The sequence below is a fragment of the Arachis duranensis genome, chromosome 8 (genome assembly GCF_000817695.3).
Source record: "Arachis duranensis cultivar V14167 chromosome 8, aradu.V14167.gnm2.J7QH, whole genome shotgun sequence".
NCBI classification, from domain to species: Eukaryota; Viridiplantae; Streptophyta; class Magnoliopsida; order Fabales; family Fabaceae; genus Arachis; species Arachis duranensis.
The window spans coordinates 12395205-12409120 of NC_029779.3; the positions used below are offsets into that span (position 1 = coordinate 12395205).

The 13916-nt window shown below is 30.3% G+C and overlaps 1 long non-coding RNA gene across 1 annotated transcript; it reads right to left on the reverse strand.

The window, feature by feature from the left end:
* Positions 1-443: 443 nt before the first annotated feature.
* On the reverse strand, positions 444-3631 carry LOC110274485 (uncharacterized). Its single transcript, XR_002366498.2, has 4 exons — positions 3247-3631; positions 886-2721; positions 715-785; positions 444-621 (listed from the first exon to the last, which is right to left on the reverse strand). It is a non-coding gene; the product is annotated as an uncharacterized LOC110274485 (long non-coding RNA).
* Positions 3632-13916: the final 10285 nt, after the last annotated feature.

The window sequence follows — 13916 nt, forward strand, 5'->3', positions numbered from 1 at the left end:
ATTGGGTTTAGGGTTTATAAATAAGGATAAGGACTATATTAGAGAAAATTCACCAAATATCCACGTTATATAACCGTTTCCACATCTACCATGGTAGCCACTTGCCAGATCAGCACTCTGATTTACTGACTCAGGCCAGAAATAGGCTTTGGGACTTTTATAGAGCTCAAAATTCAATTTCGAAGATTAAAATAGCAAGGGTGTTCGCAGTGCGGTTTGGTTTGGTTTTTGAGGGAAAAGCCATCCGATTCGATTGTCTAATTAAAGTGTGGTTCGGTTTGGTTCGGTTTTTTTGTTAAGGTCTTCCGAACCAAATCAAACCAATTAAAATCGATTTGGTTTGGTTCGGTTTGTTTGATTTTTTCAATCAAATAAAAAAAATTCTACCATACTATTATGCAAAGTCGTAACATTGAAATCGACAAATCGAAATACACAATAGCTAACAAAGTCTTGATCTAATGAAATTTAACGACAACAGAATTCAAATACGATAATTAAAGAAGTTCAATAGTTCAACAGTCAACACAACTGAAAATAAAAATAAATTGTCATTAAACTGATAGCAAAGTTATGGTGTCTTCTCCAATAAAATAGTTAAACTTCTTAATGCAAACCAACCTGAAATAAAAAAAAACAGTTACATAATAAGAATAACAACAACAATAATAATTATAATAATAATAACAATAATATAAGGAGAATAATTCCTACCATAACAAGATGTATTCAATCACACTCAACACCAGAATCTTCTTCATTGGGATCAGGAGTGGGTGCAACTTCTACAAAATATATAAATCAAGAAACAATCATAACAAATAATATATATTAATAAAAACCAGATTAAAGTAAAGAAAATTATAAGTACAAACTTAACCATACCTAATTCCAACTTCTCCAATTCCTCGATGAGTTCCTCAAGGACAAGTTTTGGAGAGTTTCGGAGCCAATTTTGTGTACAAATTAACGCTTCAGCTATCATCGGAGTTAGAGAACTCCTATAATTATTCAACACCCTTCCTCCAGTACTAAATGCCGATTCTGAAGCAACTGTGAAAACTGGCATGGCTAAGACGTCTCTTGCAATCTGCCCAAGAATTGGATATTTAGTGGAATTCACTTTCTACCAATTTAGAATGTCAAACTGCACGCCAGTCTTTTTTAATGCCTCCATAAGATATAACTCCACCTCATTCTTGTTAGCACTCTCATTGAATTGCATTTCCTTTTCAAATTCCATAGCAAAAGAAGTTTTATGTGCCTCAAGCTCGTGTGTGCTTATTTCAGGAGGATCTTGCCGAGTAGATCTTTTATAGTTACCACCAAATAGCCTATAGCTATCAAACACCTTGAAAAGTGTATCCTTCACCTTTGAAGTTAAGAATTCAGCATCTTCTTTTTCATACAACTTTTCAAAACTCCACTTAATCAATTGAAGCTTATACCTAGGATCAAGAACAACTGCAATGAAAATCATTATGTTTGTGTTTTTGATATTTCCCCAATACTTATCATACTTGGACTTCATTTTCTCAGCCATGCCTGAAAGTACCATATCCAAGCTTCCCATCCAATGCTTAAGTGGTGACAATATTTTACAAAAGTCATTAAAGTGTTGAGAAGATGTCACAAACGTTGAACCAGAAACTTTGTTAGTAACCTCATAAAATATTTTTAAAAACTTGACAAAATGTCTTGTATTCTCCCAATCCTCAGACTTAGGAATCCCACCAGCCAGCATAGCATATTCAGAATCTCTCTCTCCCAAACGTTTAAATGCCTTTTGAAACTTCAAAGCACTTTCAAACATTAAAAAGGTAGAGTTCCACCTGGTAGGAACATCTAAATGGACAGTGCCTTTTTCCATAATTCTAGCTTCCTTAATCCTAGTTTTAAACCTCTCAGTACGACCCGGTGATGCACGCACATGCCGAACTGCATTTCTAATCTTTAAAATTGACTCATGCATTTCTCTCAACCCATTATTCACAACAAGATTTAAAATATGAACACAACATCTAACATGTAAAAACTCTCCCCTTAATGGATGTGAGTTCCAATCCTCCAACAATCCCTAGCAACCGTGAGCCTTCCAGGAATTGGAAACTTGGGTTGCAAACAACTCGTATAATAACGAAAACTCTCCCCCTCAACATGCAAAAAAGGCAATTCATCTACAATAATCATTCTAGCAAGTGCTTGTCTACAACGATCAACATCAAATGACACGGCAGAAAGTGAACTACCTATTCCTTTCCTATCATCTTTTATCACATATTGAAAACAAAAAATCTTTTGGATAGGATCTAATGCTTCCTTCGGAAATTTTTTGCATTGCGACAACAAGTGATTTTTCATGTTAATAGTGCCTTTTTTATGTGTATCACAAGCATAACTAGCCCCACACCAATTGCATTTAGCTCTAGGATATTGTGGATTACTAGTTTCATCTTTAGTGAAGTGATCCCATGTCCATGACCTAGGCCTACAAGGTTTTCTCTTACCTTCGTCAGTCTCAGTTTCAGCGGAGTCATCAACGGGAGCTTCTTCAATAGCCCGCCTTTTTTCTCGGCCTCTACTAGCAAGCTTTGTTGTGTTTCAATGAGGAGTTGGGACAGGAGGCAATGCAGTCGGAGATCTGATGCTTGTTGATTCATTCAAAAGAGGAACTGGCAACAATCCGGATTCACCCATATTCTCATTTGAACTAACGTCAAACTACATAAATAAATACAATAAATCAAGGCCAGAAACACAACAAGTTATTAACCAGCAGCAATCCAGCAATACAATAAGCCAGTTATCAAGGCCAGAAACACAACAAGTTATCAACCAGCAGCAATCCAGCAATGCCATAAACCAGCAGCAATCCAGCAATACCAATTACCAAGTTATCAACATTCAACAATAAATCAATTACCAGCATCAAGCAATAAACTGAAAAATAAATCTATAACCAGTAATCCAACAATACCAAATTATCAACAATAAACTGAACAATACACTGATCTCAATACACTGAACAATAATTCAATAACCAGCAAATTAAACAGCAATAAACAGCAACCATATTGACTTGGAATGGTTCAAATTAAACAGCAATAAATAACAACCATAAACAACAATAAACACTAAACAGCAACCACCAGTAAACAGCAAATGGTTCATATTGACTCTGGCTCCATATTGACAGTAAACAACCACCAATAAACAACCAGTAAATAACAATAAATAGCAAATTACCTGAATCGGTGGCTCGGGCTCCATGTTGACTTGGGAGGAAGGCTGACTGGGAGACTCGGAGGTGCTGCCGTGCTGGGAGTAGGTTGAACTGATGATAGTGGCGCTGAGTGGGAGAACCCAGAAACACTGCTGGTGCTGGGTGGTGGCGTCTCAACGGCGACAGCGTAGTGCTGTGCGTGGGCGACGGCATGGTGTTGTGCGTGGGCGACGGCGTCGTGCTGTGGGTGGCGTCTCCGCGAAGAGGAAGGCTTTGACGTGGTGCTGTGGGTGGCGTCGTGCTTTGGGGATTTGGAGAAGAGAGAGCGAGAGCGACTGAGTAGTAGGGGTTAGAGAATAGAGAGCGCAGTCGCAAGTTAATGATTGGGGATTTGGGGGGTTAGGTCAAGAACGGACTGCACAAAAAACAACAAAATAGATTTTTTTTATTTTTTTTGTTTTCGGTTAATTCAGTTCTTGATTATTTCGGTTCGGTTCATCGGTTTAATTCGATCCAGATCGATTTTGAACACTCCTATAAAATAGTACAATTGAAAACTCAAAAGTGAAATTGATATAAGAGCCCAATCTAAAGGATCATTTTAGAAATTTAGTCATTTCCTTAATATAATCTTTACTACCCCTTTAAACTCTAGTCTTTCACCACCACCACTACCACCAAAAACCTTTCTTATCCAGCTCTCATTACCATGTACCGCCACTGCTTCTTTCTCCTCTTTTTCTTTACCACTACCACCACGACCGTCACACTGGTGGTATCAAACTGAAGACGAGGATGACAAGAAAAACTTGACTCTTGGGTTTAGCTCGTCACTGCAAAAACTGCTCTAATTGGATCAAGAACATGCCAATCCCAAACCCAAACTTTGAAATCTGAATCTTTGGTTGTGGAGCCTCACCATAGTAGCTCAATTTCTACTTCAATCGTCCAAGTAGCGCCTACATTAGCATTGAGAGAGTTGAGACAGGTGCGATGAACTCTTCACTATAGACAGAAGCTCGAGATGCTCCCCATATTCACCAACTCTGTCCCTTCTTCTCCATGCCTTTTGCAAATTCAAACTCCAACCCAATAAACATTCTCACTTTCGGTTTCTCTTTTTCGAGACATGGGTCTTTATCTAAGCCTTGGTGAATGTTGATGTAAATGTGTTGTGCCCTCTTTATCGAAAGTTCTAATTTTTATTGGTGAATTATGTGTGATGGCAATGGCAATGGCAGCGGGGGTGGTGTGGTAGCCGTTGACAAGAGTTGATGGTGGTGATAAAGTAGAATTATCTTCCTAGTACTTTAAAATTAAAAAAAAATGGTAATTATTTACATAAATTTAATTTCCACGTGATTAGATATACGTGTCTATCAAAATTAAATTCTCATTTAGATATCAATTATACTATTATTAAATCGAATAGAGTTATCTTCCCCCTCCATTAACTTTGAAAAAATACGAAAGAATATCTGCTACTGGATTATCAAATAAGAACAAACAAAGAGTGCAATCCATTGGGTTTTCTTTTCGGACCAGGCCCTGTACAGGCCGAGTGCAAAGCCCATAACCCAGAAACCCGATCTACCCCATAAGGTGTTTTAGTCTAGAAATCTTTTGTTGTTTTAATTGCGGTACGTCAAGAGTAAAATGGGCCCGTGACTCACTAAAGATAATAAGATTTGATTGAATTTGATGGGAGGTTCACTTCATTTCAATTATGGAATTGATCCTGGGCCGAACAATAAATATTAACATAAGAAAAAAAAAATACCTTCTGCATTTTGTTGTCAGAACAAGATAATATAATTACATGATTTATCGTTATAAACTGATTACTAAATGTTTAACTTTATCATTAAACGGTTTTATATGTACTGGATTATATTGGCATGCTTGTGGAGTTGTGGTTTGGGAAGAACATGGAAAGAAGAAAAAAAAAATTTAAAAAGTAAAATGTTTTTATCTCATTATTTTCTCTTTTTTTATCCAAAATAATTAATTAATTAAAAAAATAAAATAAAGAGATAAATAAAATAAAAATGTAAAAATTTAATCATTATTAAAATTATAACTTTATCATGTGTAAGGCTTAGTATCTCGATTAAAAACAATTAGATGTGGTCATGTGGATAAAACTTCTGTATACTAGTGACTAAGTTATTTGCCTCCTAGACAATTATACCAAGTTTGGTTCCTAGCAATAGCCGAGTTGTAGTTGAAAAAAAAAAAACTTTTTAATATATGCATGTAAGTAAATGAGGGTGTGTATGAAAAAAAATAGATATTTATTTTTTTTTAATTTAGCATATGCTCAAATCGAATCAAATTATTGCCTACAAATGAGAGGTTGCTAGCAAGTTGAATTTCTTTGCCTAAAGGGGAAAGGCTAAAGCACCAAACGAAATAATGACACGCATTGTTATCCACTTATAATCCTTAATTAGTAATATACTAATATGGTTAAAATATCCAACTTAATCAATTGAATTAAAGCCCACGACGGAACCAAAGCGACACTTTAATTTGTTCAAAATTCAAACAAATCAACAGTTTGATCAAGACCGTTGCATCTAACCGTACATCTGAAAAATCAAAAGTATCTTCCCTAAAATCTCTTAAAAAAGAAAATTAATAAATAAATAAATAACCCTGCCTTTGTGCGTGCAATTTGTCCCATCATCAAAAACTAAATTTAAGTAAAAAACCTTATCTCTAATTCAGTATTAATTAATATAACTAAGCAGGCAGTTGGCAGTTGTTTCCAGTGTCGGTTATTGAAAATTGTAAATAATGGTAGCAAGAAACCTTAATTATATTAACGATAATAAACCTAAAAGCGCGTGTAGAATTCAAAACATAATAACTGAAATTCGTTTTGGTCGGTGGGTCACAAAGTAATAGTAGTCAACTTCAGTAACACCAGTGGCGTACGGACAGATGTTGAGGAAATTGAATTTATGCTTGCTCATTCTTAACCAAAATTTCAACTATCAACGTAAATAAGTTAATATTTCAACCTTACAATCCCAAAGCATCGTTTTCAAGCTGAAATTTTAGATAACGTAGCGTTATCCAGAATATTATGCCTAATTCTGAATTGAATTTGTAAACGGAGTGCCATGGGTGATAGACTATGTAACCATCGTAATTTGACGTCTCAATCAATCACCACTGTTTGAATAACACATGCAACGTTGATGTTAATTTGTCCTGCGTTGAACGATATATAATTTTAAATATTTTATTTTTTATTTCAAATATTTTATTTTTTATTTTTAAAAATACAAGTTAGACAATTTAGACATTATAGTAAAAAACATTATAACTCACCATAATTTATATCCCAAAAAAAAAAGGGGTATGCCCTAATGATGATGCATGATTGCATGTGTATATAATTTATTTTCTGGTGATTTTGCTTTTCTTTTTATCTGTTTTCTTTTCTTTTCATTAATTAATTTCATACACGGTTAAAGTTTGTCAATATCATATTCCGATCATTTTGTTTGTTTGTGCTTAATTAACTTAGGCCCGTTATCTTTCAACGCTTCGTCAGATGCATTTTTTAGCCATAATTCAACAATAGTAAATAAAAAAAATTTCCTGCATGACTCCCACGTGTATGGATTTTGTTTTTCAAATAAATATCATATTTACTTATTGTTAGTTGAAGAATTTTGCAAATTGAAATGGTGTTAGTCGAACTTACAAAATAATTCGAACTTTGTAAAAATAACATTTGACAGGATAAGATTAATCGAATTGATTTATAAATAAACGAGACTCAAAAGAAATAAAGGGTTAGAATTCATTTTTATAAAATATTCTCACACACTCAAATTTTAACAAATTTTTGAATCTGTCTTGAATTTATTCTGTAAGATTTTTATGTCTTTCAATTTATGTCTTTATATTTTTTTTTAAAGTTGTTTGTACTTTTTCTTGTTGCAATTTATTCTATTTCTGTAAAGTTTCATTTCATCTTTAAATTTTGCATTATCATTTTTCATTTCAAAATCTTTCAATTGTGTTAAAAGCGTTTATTATTATTTTTTAAATTAAAGTCATTTATTTTATTTTTTATAGTTTCAAATTCAAGTAATTTAATTCCAGTTTACGTTTCATTTGTTTGTACTCTTTTATTTCATTGAAAGTGAAATTTTTGGTGTATCTTTTCTAAATTAGTATCCACAAAAAAAAAAAAAGGTTTCACTCATAGAATATAAATATTGAATCAACTTAAATTTATTAAAAATTTGCATAATACTTATACAAATATTTTTAAAAGAGAAAAAAACTCAAAATCTAACATTAATTCAGCCAATTAATGAAAAATTAGACAATAATTATTAAAAATATATGAATAAGATATTCAAAATTAAAAAAATGTAAAAAATTAATAAAATTTATTATTTTTATTTAATAATTAATTAATAATATTTAAAAGTATAAACTAAAAATATTAATATAAAATAAAAAAATTTATTAGCTCCTAGACTTAATGAAATTTGGTTGGTCTGATATGGGCCGAGGCCAACTTAGCCAAGAGTCGGTTAATTGTGTGCAGTACTACTGTTCCAATAATAAATAATAATATATTTTTTTGGCATATACTCGCCATTTTACACCGTTAGAAAAATTCTATTTAATAATAAAGAAAATAAAGCTTCCGTCGCCCCTTTGCTTATCCATCAAAGTATTAATCCCAATTGACATAAAGAAAATAATGAGACAAAAGCTAGCCACCAAAAATGGACAAGTGTTTCAAATCACAGAGAAATATTAACAACGCATGTAATAATGTTGCTTCTCCTCCAAATGCCAACACGCATGCATAAACCTTTATCACTAAAGAGCATCGATGATAATTAATTTAGATTAGTCGAGTGATTAGTTCACTCGTTTATTTAAGTAAATGTTAGAAGTTTAAATCCTGTTTTGTATATGTAGTAATTTATTAGCCAATAACAAATCTTTAAATAAAATTCAGATTTACGACCGATTAATTGATTAGTCGAATTGGAAGATACGGTGAAAGAAAAAAGCGCATCGATGATAAACAGTTAAAACACTTTGACATATCTTCTTGTCAATTCATATTTGATGATATAGGCTCGCCTTTCATCATGTAGCTCTAAGCACGATATTTTTAATCTGCTTAATTAGATGGACTAATTTTATATATATATGTGTGGTTGAGTCAAATAACGATTAATTATTATATATTAATGGACGATTTCTGATAAGATTTTTGAAAGGTAATACATAATATGTTATCACGATAAATTTTAGAAGGTTAAATGTAATAGTGTTTGTATAATTTTTTGGAGTGTTTGAGAATACTCTAGATGGTTTTGGAATATTCTAGAATGTCCTAGAAGATTTCGGAATATTTTAGAAGGTTCTAGAAGACTCTGGAAGGTCATAGAGTATTCTAGAAAAGTGGAGATGTATATAAAAGTATAAAGAGTGGTATGGAACAATCTAAAAATATTTAGAAAATTGTGGTAGGATAGATATTTGTAAAAAAGGTTCTGGATGATTAATCTAGAACGTTGATTAAATTTAATCCTAACTATCCATTGAGGAAGTGGATAGCTATAAATAAGGAATGAGAGTTAGAGTTTGGGTGTGTGAATCATTTGTAACCAACACTTGACTAATAAAGTGTTCTTTTCACCAAGCTTCCTTTCTCTTATGTTCTCTTGTGTTCTTAACTTTCTTGCTGAATATTGAGGGTTAGGTTGACTTGGTCTTAGCTCAAAAGGTTGAATAAGTCTGAGTGCCAGTACGGTAGCGTTAGAGTGTGTCTAAGACCATGACAATGTACTTTAAGCTATATATTTAAACTATATTCAGTGTAAAATCTTCGTTTTATAAAATTAAACCCTTAATCAGCGAGCACTAATTAGCTAGGTAAACTATAATTTTATATTATTTATATATAAAACCGTTCATCAGCGAACACTAATTAGCTAAAACCTTAATTTTCAATTTGCAAATTGTCATGATTCTCGTACTAGGGTTTCCCGCTCGATTGGATTCATGTTTAACTAATGAATACTTTACTATGAAAATATGAATTCGACCACATTATTTAAAATTTTGTTTTATAATTTTTATATTTTTTATTTATAAGAATCGGTAGGTAAAAATATAAGTTACATAATAAAATTTATGAAAATATATTTAACTTAACATTCATAATTTTATATACATAATATTCACACAAATAATATTTATAATTTTATATTCATAACATTCATAATTTTATACGTATAATATTATCTAATTTTAAGATATATATTTTTTTAAATTATCTGTACATAAATAAATCATAATTTTAATTTTTTTTTAATATTTTGTAGTTGATATTCATATGTATTTATTTATTGATCTTAATTTGATAAGTTAATAATTACATTTAAAAATTTATTTCATAATTTTTTTCATATTTCATTTATATTTTTTATTTTATAGTATATAATGTATATGTAAAATATGAGTTGTATAATTAAATTATTAAAATATTTTTAATTTAATATTTATAATTTTATATGTATAAAATTTATAATTACAAATATACAACATTCATAATCTACGAATTAAAATTAATTTGTTATTATTTATTTAGTTTTTCAATTAACTAAAAAAATTATACTCTCTTATAAATAAATATATTATTAAGCATATATTTTTGTTTATTATTTGTGATTTTTTGGCCAAGTAAATTAATGTTTTACCATATACATAAATAATTAATAGAACTCTCCAGAAAGTAATTTTTAATGAATACTTAATGTATTGTGGGTATCGGCACGGCTTAGGATTCTTGACTATTTATATAATTGAATCACATACAGCTCAAGATAATCCATCATATCATTTAAAAAAGCTATCCTAACAAACCCCATGTTTAAATTACTTTTATGTTACTTTATGCATTGACACTTGCTAAAGCAACCATAATTCATATACACGTTTATCTGAACGTGTGATAAAAAAGCCTTCTTTCAAATGTAGTTAGGTCTCACAATACTAATTTTATCTATGAATATTTAATTTGATCTAATTTATTTATGGTTACATTATATATTTATGTAATTTTTTATCTAAATTTATTTAAGTTGGTCCAACAGAAAAAAAAAAAAAACTCAATTTCATTAAATGAGCATATATTTACGTGTCCAAATTCCTAAAATGTTTAACATTCATTTGCGCTTTTATTATGAAACAACAATTTTTTTTTCAACTTCGAAATTGCTATTGAAAAAATTCAATTCTTTTTCAAAATCTCCCAAACTTTCGTATTTTCTTCCGTGTTTTCTGCAAAAACTGCTCCTACTCCATAATCGCCTCAAACTTTCGAAAGGAAGAAGAAAAAATAAACAAAAATAAGAACAGAAATTCCGCAAAGTACGAGAAAAACTGTCGTTATTATGTTCATTTAATTTCTCTCAAAACTCGCATTTCTCCTAGTTCGATTTAATGTTTAGCAGATTGAGTTGTTTCGTTTAGCATATCGGCTTATTCCAAATCCATTTTTATTGCGTAACTAGGGCATACGAATGGAAAATGTGTTGTTATTTTCTTTCTGTGATATATTGATCGGTTCATTGGTATTGGTCATTTTGATTCAAGTGTGTTCAGTTGAATCATTGTGCATGCAGAAAAATTTTTCTTGATGATTAAATGTTTATCACATTTTATTCAGCACATGAATGTTGTTTGGTTTAGTGGGGTTGCTCATTTTGATTCACTTGATTGTTAATGTGTTCATTTGAGTTATTGTGCATGCAGAAATATTTTTCTTGGTGATTGAATATTTATCACGTTTTATTCAACACGTGAATGTTGTTCGGTTCAGTTGAGTTGCTCATTTTGATTCACTTGATTGTTAGTGTGTTCAGTTGAGTCCTTGTACATGCAGAAATATTTTTCTTGATGATTGAATGTTTATCACGTTTTATTCAGAACATAAAAATTGTTCGGTTTAGTGGAATTGCTCATTTTGATTCACTTGATTAAAATGTACATGCTTGTGTTTGTCAGTGTATTGAGTGAATTATTGACCAAATTTTTTTGTCCTTACAACAAAAATGAAGAAGACAATGGTGACAAAGAAGGAGAAGCCGCGCTATAGCATAAGCATATGTACATACAAAATGAGAGACCAAGTGATTCAGACATCTGAAGCAATAAGACTCCTGTAGCCATCTGCTATCCTCTCCAACCCTTATTGTAAATTCACATCTGAGAATTTAGATAGTAAATAAAATATACTTTGTTTGACTGGTTGTAGTTAACATTATTTTTTTTAACTTGTTTAAAAAAGCAAACAATACTTTTTTGAATGTAGATATGTTAATATTAATGTAAATGTTATTGAAAATCTAATGTTAATGTATATATCTAATTTAAGATGGATTAGTCCTTGTTTTGTCGGTCTGAGATGTTAATGTATATACCTATTGAAACTGTCTGGCTACTGTTATGTTCCAGGTTCACAGTGAATGAAAATCAAGGTATTTATCAAACATTAATAGCCCTAAAAATCTAAATAAACTGAAATTAATACATTGGATGGACCGAAAAAGTGCATATATTATTAAAAAAATGTTTCTATCAGTATTCAGTTTCAAAACAGTTTTCTGCATAATGAACCAAACACGTTATTAAAGTGAATCAACTGTATAGTATTAAATGAATGGAACATTATCCATTATATAAAATCAAATTCAAAACAGCTTTTTGTATAATGAACTGAACATGTCATTAAGATGAATCAATTGTATAGTACTAAATGAAAGGAATATTATCTATTATATAAAATCAAATTCAAAACACGCTTTCTGCATAATGAACTGAAGACATTATTAAGTTGAATCAACTATATAATACTAAATGAACGGAACATTATCCATTATATGAAATCAAATTCAAAACACTTGTGTCTACAATTTAGAGATTGTCAATTTAATTTAATTCAGAACACCTGCGTACATTCAATTCAATTCAATTTAGCATTTGCATTCCATTTAATTCGATTGAAAAAATAATCTAAAAGAGTGCTTAGATAGACTTTGAGAAAAATAAATTTATGAATCTAATACAAAAGACTGGGCCTTTAATATTTCATCTGGAGATGTTAAAGAATTTTACTTATTGGAAAGCTTAGAAAAGAATAGCAACACAATGAAATTCAATGAGAATAATGATAAAGAAATAAAAGATAAACAAGACAAGAATTGAAATTGATTGGAAAAGATAAATTGTAATTGAAATAAAAAACAAAAAGGATATGTTGAAATTGAATACAAAGAGAATCATTATACTTTCTACTCAATTTCTTGACTCAACAAGAAAGGGACTCCTCAATCTAACTTGTCAACGCCATAGTTTGGGAATTGAATCGAAGGGACTCCCCAACCTTCTAGCCGATTCTCCGATGCAACAAGAGAGGGACTCCCCAATCTCAATTGTCCACACCATAGTTTCATCACGAAACCAAAAAGTGGCTTTTAAACCTTTAAATTATTCTATACTACGACTACCCTAGTTTATGAGGTATTTATAACCTCTTATTGGGTTAAAATATAGAAAATTCTAAACCCATAAACATAAAGCCCAATCTAATAATTAAATAAATAAAATAAAAATACATTAAATTAAATTAAAATATTCTAAAAATATATACTAATATATTCTAAATAATACTTAAACTCTTCATATCTCAAACATTTGAAAAATGTAACTGAACACGTCATTATGGTAAAATAATTGTATAGTATTAAATGAATGGAACATTATCCATTATATAAAATTAAATTCAAACAGGTTTCTGCTGTTTTGCATAATAAACCGAATACGTCATTATAGTGAAATAAATGTATAGTACTAAATGAATGGAACATTATCCATTATATAAAATCAAATTCAAATAGCTTTTTGTAGAATGAACCGAACACGTTATTATGGTGAAACAATTGTATAGTACTACATGAACGAAACATTATCCATTATATAAATTTAAAATATGTATGTCTACAATTAAGAGTATATCAATTCAATTCAATTCAATTCAAAACATATGCATACATTTAATTCAAGAGCAATTCAATTTAACAATTACATTCTATTCAATTTAATTAAAAAAATTCAAACCACGTCCGCTTGATTCGTTTCAAAAGAATAATCCAAAACGCTCTTATTCAGCTTATTTGAAGTTGAATCATTCATTATTTTAATAGAATATTGAAATTTGAAAACGAAGAAGATAAATTCACAAAATCAAAAAAGAAAATGAAGAAGAATAGGAAGAAGAAGAATGAGCAATAAAAAAGAACAACGAGTAAAAGAAAAAAAAAGAAGAAGAACGAGCAGCAGAGATTACAGATTCAAAAATTATAATGCAAATCATTAACGTTGAAGAAGAGAAAAAAAAAAGAATGTTTACGTTAAAGAAAAGATTTATCTGTTATGTTAATAGGAGGTAGAAAAGAGCGCGCGTATATTTCACATAACTGAGGGAAGAGAAAAGTACGTTAACAAAAAAGTGCTTGTATGACTTGAATAGATATTTTATATGGATGTGAAATATTATTATTTATTTAAATATAATTAATAATTTAATATACATTGAGTTAGATTGAGAGTGGAATAGATTGATCTACAAATAAGATTG